Genomic DNA, 9,083 nt, shown 5'->3' with positions numbered 1-9,083 from the left:
GTGATGCGCTCCCTTCGTATATGTAGTGCATTACTACGGTGACGTAGGGGCTAAAAATAACTGTGTGCTGCTGGCATGGCGTAGTAATGGCTATTACTGTGCCATCATTTAGTACTTCCAAAAGGAAGTACTATATGATCATGCAGTAACAATGGTGCCATAGGGGCACATGTAGACGTGCCCACTATGACCTAACAAGCACTATGACCCAACAAGAACTTATATATTCTGATGACTGATGGAAAAAAAAGGATGCAGTGTTTCTGAAACTTTCATTAGCTTCTGTTAGCATATTAGGGACTATTGCATTTGCAGTGATTGCAGAAGAAATCCTGAGCTAAACATGGAGAAAATTTTCCCACTCCTTTGTGTTGTAAGAATGGTGTAAAAAGGTCAGTGCAAAGGCTGAGGATTTGTTTAGGATTTTTGTGTAAGTACAATATTTGTTGCTTATACGCAGTTGGCATATGTGTCTGTATTCACAAAAAGGCTTTATTTGTTAGTTTTCCAGTTTTAAGGCTGCTGGTAACAAAGTGAGGCATCATAAAAGATACATGCAATATAATGTGGTTATTTAGATGCCTCTATTTTTCATTGCTTTATAATTTGCTCAATTACTTAATGTAAACAAAATGACAACGTTATTTGACTGAAGCTTCTGGAGTTGCACTCTTTTTAGAAAACATTTTTTTTAACTTTACAGGTATAGAAAATAGTAAAAACTATATATAGAGGTAAAGGTTTTTATCTCTTGTATCAAGCCCAACTACTATCAAAATAGCCACAAAGAGTAATCAAGATACCCTTCAGAATCCTTACCTAAACAACATATTCTGTTTATATTGAAAGACTGAATATATCAAGGATAGCTCAAAAAGCCATTTATTTGAGCATTTCTTCTCCTTATCCCTGCCCTTTAGATAATTAGGGCAAATTATGAAACTTCAGTTAATCACTCAGTTGACCAGAAGTTATTAACCTGTTAATTGCTGCTTTCCAACCTTTTATAACTTAAAGCCCACAACCCCCCCCCCCCCCAAAAAAAATCAGTATGGGGGTGGGGTTAGTAGTACCAGCTGTTGTTATGGTTAACGGACACTTCTTATTCATATTTCATACCAGGTTTCTGCCTTAGGTGCCTTTTTGGAGGGGATGTGAAGGGATAAAACAGCTTAGCCAATTTGTTCCGCTACTTCTGAGAACAAGGCTAAGTGTACCGTTTTACAAAGTTAAAAACATTATAGTAACTTTTTTTTTCTTGAAAGCTTTCTTTCCTCCTTTCTTTAGAGCAGGGCCTTAGAATTTGGCAGTGGTAGCTTTTCTGTCAAGGCTGTAAATACGGGGAAACCAAAGAAAATCTGGGTGAATTAGAAGCCATTGAAACATAACAGTCTGCACTTGCTCTGTAGAGACCTGCTAGATTTTAACAACTAAAATCTCTGAAGAGTAGTCCTTTCTTCCTGAGTATGCTTAGACTTCTCCAGTGCAGACCAGACCGTGTATGTGGCATCCTGAGAGAGCAGCTGAAAATGGCTCTGGTCCCCACATCTTAAAAAGGCTATAGAAGAATTGGAAAAGGTACAGAGAAGGACAACCAAAATGTACAGGGACGTGGAGCATTTGCCATACCAGGAGAGGCTAAAAAGGCTAGGACTTTTCAGTTTGGAAAGGAGGAGGCTGAAGGGGGATATGACAGAGGTCTATAAAATCATGAAGGGTGTGGACTAAGTAAACAGGAAACTGGTGTTCACCAAGCCCCAGAATACTAGAACTAGAGGACACCTACTGAAATTATTAGGTGACAGGTTTAAAAATAACAAGAGAAAGTATTTTCTTATGAAATGCATAGTTAACTTGTAGAGTTCGTTGCTGCAGGAAGTGGTGGGGGCAAAACCTGGATACCATACCAGGTTCAAAAAGGGACTACATAAATTCATGGATGACAGAGCTATTAATAGTTGTTGGAGATGGCATGAACCTTTGTAAGCAACAACCTACTTTATCAGATGCTAGGAACAGAGAGTCCGTGCCAGCAGAGAAGGTAGGAAGCAGTATTTGTGGAGGCCATTACATGCATACATTTTCCCCAATATTTTTTTGGAAAATGGTTGGAGACGTTGGCATCTCTAAACCTATAATGATGGATGTCAGAGTGGGCAGTGAATAGAGACTAGATCACTCTATATATGTAATCTGATTCAGTGCTCTCGCTCTATAATATCCACTTGTGCCACTGTCAGACCTGGGATACTGGGCTAGATGGACCGTGGGTCTGACCTAGTATGTCCCTTGTTATGTTCTTATGGTTCATTCCCTCGCAGCTCCTACATGTGACTGTCTACACTGCAGTAATTCTCAGCCAAGGATGCTGCAACACCCTGCAGTGCTCTGAGATCCTTTTAAGAGTAATATAATATCCCACTCAATATCAGCAGTCTTAGGTGTAAAAACCTCATGCTGCACAAGAAAAGCCCAGAGATTTCAAATGAGAATCCATAGTAGCACAATACTCTAACCTTTTTTGTTCTTCATTAATTATTGGCAACAACATTGCTGTGTTGTCTTTCTCTAGTCAAAAAAACAAGTAAAAACTAAGAGCTGGCAATTTCCAAGTAGCGCCTTGAATATAAAAACTTTGAGTACCATTGGGCTACGCCATCCCCATAGAGTAACTGACCATGCTGCAATATAGGACTCCAGGGATGAAGCCAGACCTGCCTTGAGGTGACTACCTATGATTCAGGTTAGGACTCGGTAGGAGACATAAAAGCAAAGGAACCTATCTCTCCTGTGTGCTCAGTGACCTCCTGGTGGCATCCAGGCAGTGGTGAGGAAGCTGCACTGAGAATATGATCCTGAATTAGACAGGGGTGTCAAATATGCAGCTTGTGGAGCCTTATCTGGCTTGAAGTGCTGCCCTTGTGTCTCTGTCAGCACCCACACACTCCATGCAATGTGCACCAAGTACTGCTTGCTGGATTTGGCCAGATGTAGTACACGTGCTATACACAGGGCTGGGCTGGTGTGCACATGGGGCTGGACCAGTATGCGTGATGTATTCCTCATACAGGGCTGGACTGGTATGCCCACTGGAGCATCTGTAGGACTGGTATGCCCAGTGGAACATCTGTGTTTGATTAGTCCCGTGCACTAGTTCCAGAAGGCAGGGCTGGTGTGCAGATCCAATCCAGACTGTGACCAGCCATGGGGCCAGATGAGTTTGGCATTCCTGAACTAGACCACTGTAAAGAAGAAGATAGGGGTGGGGGTTTGGCCTGAAGGCAGAAACTTGGACTAGCTACAGAATAATAGAGTTGGTCCTAGAAATAGGGAAGGAACCGATGAGAGGGTGGAAGAGAGAAGATCAGATTGTTCAAAGAAACAAAATTAGATAAGGAGCTTTGAGAAAGTCACTGTGCCTGACCAGGAACAGGGAGCTGAGGATGTGAGGACATTGACATTTGATTAGAAACCCAAGTGAGAGACTGAAACTGATCAAGTCCTATATTTTTCCCAAGGACCCCTGCTTTTAATAATGGTGCACTGGATTGTATCATGAGGAAAGCTGTTCTCTGTAGGAACCTCATTTGTTACAGAAACTGTAAGATGTATTATGAGGCAGAGGATTGCAGAATATGACAGGACAATTTATTTAAAATAGTTGAATGTTCCTCTAGAGAATTTGGTTGTAGCCCCATCTCTGCTGTATAATCCTATATGTAGGGCCTGGTTTAAATGGCAGGCCTAGTTCGCAGCACAGTGACTCCTATAATTTTGGAGTTACCTCCGTGTGCCACCCTCTTCTCACCCTGCCACCAATTGATGGAGGGGCCCAACTGCTCTCTGCTTGATCCTGATGACCAGGAGGTGAATACCAGTTTTAAATATGCCACCATTTTTTTGCCTCCTGCTCCTTGCAGCTGAGCAGATAGGAGGCAAAAACTGCAGTATATTTAAAACTTCAGTTTTTGCCTCCCAGTCATCAGGAGCAAGCAGCTCATTTTGGTTTCAGAGTTGACCGTTTTGGAGCACAGTGATTCGTTTTGGTGTTTCGGATCACTGTTCCGTTTTGATTTGACCAAATCTGTTTTGGAGTTTTGATGCTGTTTCTGTGGTTTGGCCATAGGCTATAATGGGGAATCACTAAAATACCTATAACTTTGTTATTTCGTGCCTGATTCGGATGAAAATTGCAGAGATGGTAGCCCCTTCTGGGGGCACAAAACGTGCCAGGTTTCAAAGAGAGTGCAGGGGTTTCTGTAAAACTGCACCTCGTACTATTCAAAGCAAAACTTGTGACATTTGTGTGTATGTAGGCAGAGTGGGATGAAACCATCAGGGAGGGTAACCTGTAATAGGGGGTCTTCCTGATGCTGGTTAAATCTCCACCTGCCCACCTGTTTTTGGGCCAACCATCTGCCCCTCTTTTGTCTGCCACACCTTGATGAAAAACTGATTCAGATGTTTCCCAGGCGGGAGGCTGCCCATTTAGGTGTCTTGGGGTGACATCCTTTCCGCAGGTCCGTACCTCCCCTAACACTGCAGCCCATGGCCCACACATTGCATCTTTCACCCCCTCTAGCTGTAGTCCCCTCTCTGGGACCTTTGGCTCCCCCTTAGGCCCTGGCTCCGCCTTCAGGCCAGTTGGAATCCTGAGCCTCTTGCTCTGGGCATCCCTCGTGGCAGACCCCTGGCCCTTTGACCCCCCCATTGGGTCCTGACCCCAGTACGAACCAGTCAAGGGTAACTCTGATATCTTTTATTAGACCAACTGAATAGTTGGAGAAATATATCTTAGCAAGCTTTCAAGTTTAAAAACCCTTCATCAGGCTGAGGAAGCATCTAGTTGGTGTGTGTATGTGCTCTTCCTTGATGGAATGAATAGTGAACAAGCCAGAGGCTGGCATGCAATGCAGGCAAGAAAGCCAGTCAGTAAAAATGTAAATTGAGGTGTCAGGGGTGAGGTACAGGCTGGGGCAGGGGGCGGGAAGGGGGATGTAGCAGGTAAAAGTGGAGAGGTGCCTAGGGAGTCAGATGTCAGGCAGGTTATAGTGTGTCATAAATCCAGTGTCTATATTGAGTCCATGAGTTTTTGTATCCATGAAGTTGATGAAGTGATGTTCCTAGACTCATCTGTGAAAAGTAGTTTGTAAATTCAAACAAGCACCAAACTTGCTAACCTCATTACCAGAAGCAAACTTCCTACAGCCTAAAATGGACCGAATGGATCCAGACCATGCCATGACAAGAAATGCAAACCCTACCAACATCTCTCCAGTACCCCCACAATTACTACACCCCACAACAGAACCATCACCACTCCTGGATCTCACAGCTGCACCTCCAGAAACATTATATATCTCATCCAGTGCACCAAATGCCCTGACAGAAAATACATAGGAGACACCAAGCAACAACTGCGCACCAAAAATAATGCACACCGGAAATCTATTACAGACAAGAAAACCTAACTGTCTGTGGGGACACATTTCTCAGAAGAAAGCCACTCTGTCTCCAAACTCTCAGGCCTGACCCTCAAAGGGAATTTACAAACCACTTTTCATGGACAATCCTGTGAACTTCACTTCGTCAACCTCCTAAATACAAAAACTCATGGACTCAATATAGACAGACAAGGTTCTTTGGGTGAGTCAGATATCCTTTATTAGACCAATTTAAATAGTTGGAAAAACATTTATTTTTAAAGCAAGCTTTCAGGTTTAAAAACCCTTCATCAGGCTGAGGAAGTTTCAGCAGTTGGTGTGTGCTCTTCCTGGATGGAATGAAAAGAAAAGAAGCCAGAGGCTGGGCTGGTATGCATACAAGACAGGCAGTCAGTGAAGAGGTAAACTGAGGAGTCAGTGGGTGAGAGACAGGCTGAGTGGCAAGGGAATGAATAGTGGAGAGGTACCTGGAGAGTCAGATGTCAGGGAGGTTATAATGTGTCATAAATCCAATGTCTGTATTTAGTCCATGGTTCTTAGTATGCAGGAGGTTGATGAAGTGAAGTTCATAGGCTCGTCTCTGAGAAGTGTTTTGTAAGTTTCCTTTGAGGATTAGAACTGAGATTGGAAAGAGAGGTTTTCTTGTGAGAAATGTGCTCCCACAGGTAATTGGGTACTCTTGTCTTTGATGGATTTTCAGTGTGCATTCACTTCTGGTGTGCAGTTGTTGTTTGGTCTCTCCTATGTATTTTCCATCAGGGCATTTGGTGCATTGGATAAGATATATTGCATTGGGTCGCAGGCCATCTTTTGCCTGTCCCTGGTTTAAAGAATACCTTGAGAGCCTGGCTCAGAAGCTGCTACTTATGCACTGGAAAATTTAAAAGGGCTTGGTGGCAGCCCAACATTAGCCTATCCACAAAGATGTTCCAAAGAATATCCCATATCACCACTTTGAACTCTCACTAGACACAGTATTATTACATTTGGAACTACTTTGTGGCTGGTTTGCCCTTTTTATCACATAACAAGTTGACTGAACATGCAACATGTTACAATTTACAATGCAGTTAACACAATTGTACAATAAATGTAACAAATGCCAGGGCTCTAGGTGAACATTATACTTCCTGTGGAGTGAATGAGAGTGGGGTCCTGTAGAAAAATCTGTATGCGACTATGTAATTAAAAACCATCTTAATGTATATACAGAAGGGGTCAAATTAAGGTTGTATAGGAAAAAATATTATGGCATTGCCTAAAATTTCAGTGCTTGATTTTGCAACCCTAATAAAGTTCTTTTAATGGAGCTTTTGTAAATAACTCTAATATATGACCTATTTTCTTTAACTGCTTTGATTAAACTTTCATGAGCCTATTTAGAAAATGATAAAAAATGCAAGTGAATTATGCACAATATTTTTGTATGATAGATGCAGTATTACAGAATATTTTTAAAAGAGTGTTAACACTTTAGTCATTGTATATGTGCACACAGGTTTAAATGTTTCATATTTTGAAGAGCACAGAGAAGTAGGTGGCACAGTACCTCAACAACTTGAAATAAAAACAGGTGGCAAAAAAATCAGGTCCCAAAATTTTCAAGAGTGATTAGTGATTTTGGATACCTTACAGAACATGAATTTCTGTGGGTAGGTATTTAGTATTTTCTGAAGATCTGAAGCCTTTAAGGTATTTAAAGTTGAGCACTCAAAAAGCTGAAGCACCAAGAATCACTAACCACCTAGCAGCATAGTTAAAATAACCATGTGAAAATACTATTGTGTTTTAAACTCTCTTTTCAAAACACTTGTGCAACAGGGAAAATGTAGGTGTCTCAAATTATTTTAATCAATGATAACAAACTTTAAATACATAGTTAACAGCCCAAAGTCAAAGCAGAACAAATAAATTGTAAGGTAATTCATTTACAACAAATTAACAAGCTTTCCTAATTTCAGAATAGGGCTATTATTTCTCAAAGTCTCTAACTTATTCAACTGAAGGTAGAGGAAACTGCCAATACCCCTCATGAGTAAAATGAATGATAAAATTGTCAAGTAGCTGAGTCTACCCAACTTGTTCATGTTCAATAGTTACCCTGAAAACAGTCCCATTTGTTTCATTATTTTTCAATAGGCAGTGGTTCTCAATCTTTTTAGATGAAGGCACCCCTTGGAAAATGTCAGCTCTTAACTTTCATTCATTATTTGATTTCCGAAAAATAATAGAGTAAGTTTTCTGTTGCAGACAACTCAGATGAGACCACAACACTGTGAATTCCTATTTGAAATCTCTGGGTTTATCTTGTGAATTGTGTTTTCACAGCTAACAGTGTTATCATTGTATGGTACCTCATGCACACCTGAAAATATCTTGGGGCATGTTTGGGTGCCTTGGCATCCTGGTTGAGAATCACTGGTTATAGTTGAAGTAAATGTGGCTATTAGACAGTTTTGCTGTCCTGTATGATTTGTCTGATTTGGAATAAAAACCCTACGTACTTTCTCTCTCTCATACCCTCCCTTTTGTTAGAACAAGCCTCTTGCAATTCAAAGCAAAAGATGGAAACCTGAGCATTTATGAGAAATCCTTTATAGCCAAAGAAGTAGAAGCAGCAATTCTCTTTCCAGTTGAATGATGAGTTATGCTTACGGTATATGAAGAGACTCCACTTTGTAATTTACATTAGCAAGGGAAGCATGCCCATTTTGTATGTTTTTTAGAAAATGGAAACCACAAGCAGGCGCTTGAATAAATAGAATCAATAAACAATGAAAATAATACAAGAATCACTAATTCTGAGATGTGCTTTAGCAATATGGGCCACAAGTACATGCTATCTTTGATAGGGAATTGTTTCTAACTTCAAATAGAATTTCTCTGCGTCTATATAAATCAATTGCCTGCGGTTTTCAAGATAACCAGTTTAATTACTAAACCAGATTAAGAAAATCTAGTGATTGAAATGCACCAGCCATACATTATATGGCAACATCAATGCCAGTTATTAATCAAACTAGCTGCTTTAGATTAAACTGCAGACAAACTATCTTACCAATCCCTTCATTGTGCTTCAGTGAATATGAACATCATTCAAGCCTTCTAAGTAAGAATGCTGACACTGAGGAGTTATATAGTCAAGTTGAAGGATGCATTAATGCCATGGCAATATATGAATTACTGAAAACAAGGGGTTTCAGAGCTAAAATAGATTCTAAGTTTTGATCACAATTATAGAGGTTTTAGGAAATTTTATATATTTTATTAAAATCCATAGAATTTTAGTTCGTTCTTTCTTTCTTTCTTTAATAGAAAGGAGGGCCATTTTATAAAGACAGACTCAAAATTATCAATTTTCAAAGTCCTTTCATATCAACAGCAGAAAATTGTGCTCAACTCTTCAGGAGCCTAGCTGATTGAATTATTGTTCAGAAGAGATGAACTACTAGTGTCTTACTCTAAAAGATTCTGTGAGGAATTGACATTGACTCAATTACAGGTTGATAGTCACAACATTTATCTGAAATGCTATACTTATCTCAACAATTCAGGTTCAATCTGAGCATAAATCTGAGATAATTAATTTTGCATCAAAACAATTGCTTATGTTCTCATTAAAGTACAAAATGTAAGTGA

The 9,083-nt window shown here is 40.3% G+C and overlaps 1 protein-coding gene across 1 annotated transcript in view; it reads left to right on the top strand.

The window, feature by feature from the left end:
* The window catches only part of PARD3B (par-3 family cell polarity regulator beta), a 999,825-nt gene that overhangs the window by 696,272 nt on the left and 294,470 nt on the right, over positions 1–9,083 (top strand). The gene's annotated exons all lie outside the window — the stretch shown is intronic.

Source organism: Gavialis gangeticus, unplaced genomic scaffold (genome assembly GCF_001723915.1).
Source record: "Gavialis gangeticus isolate Ggan-Ray unplaced genomic scaffold, GavGan_comp1, whole genome shotgun sequence".
Taxonomy (NCBI): domain Eukaryota; kingdom Metazoa; phylum Chordata; order Crocodylia; family Gavialidae; genus Gavialis; species Gavialis gangeticus.
Note: the sequence above shows the minus strand (reverse complement) of the source record. Positions and strands in the feature narration are given on the sequence as shown.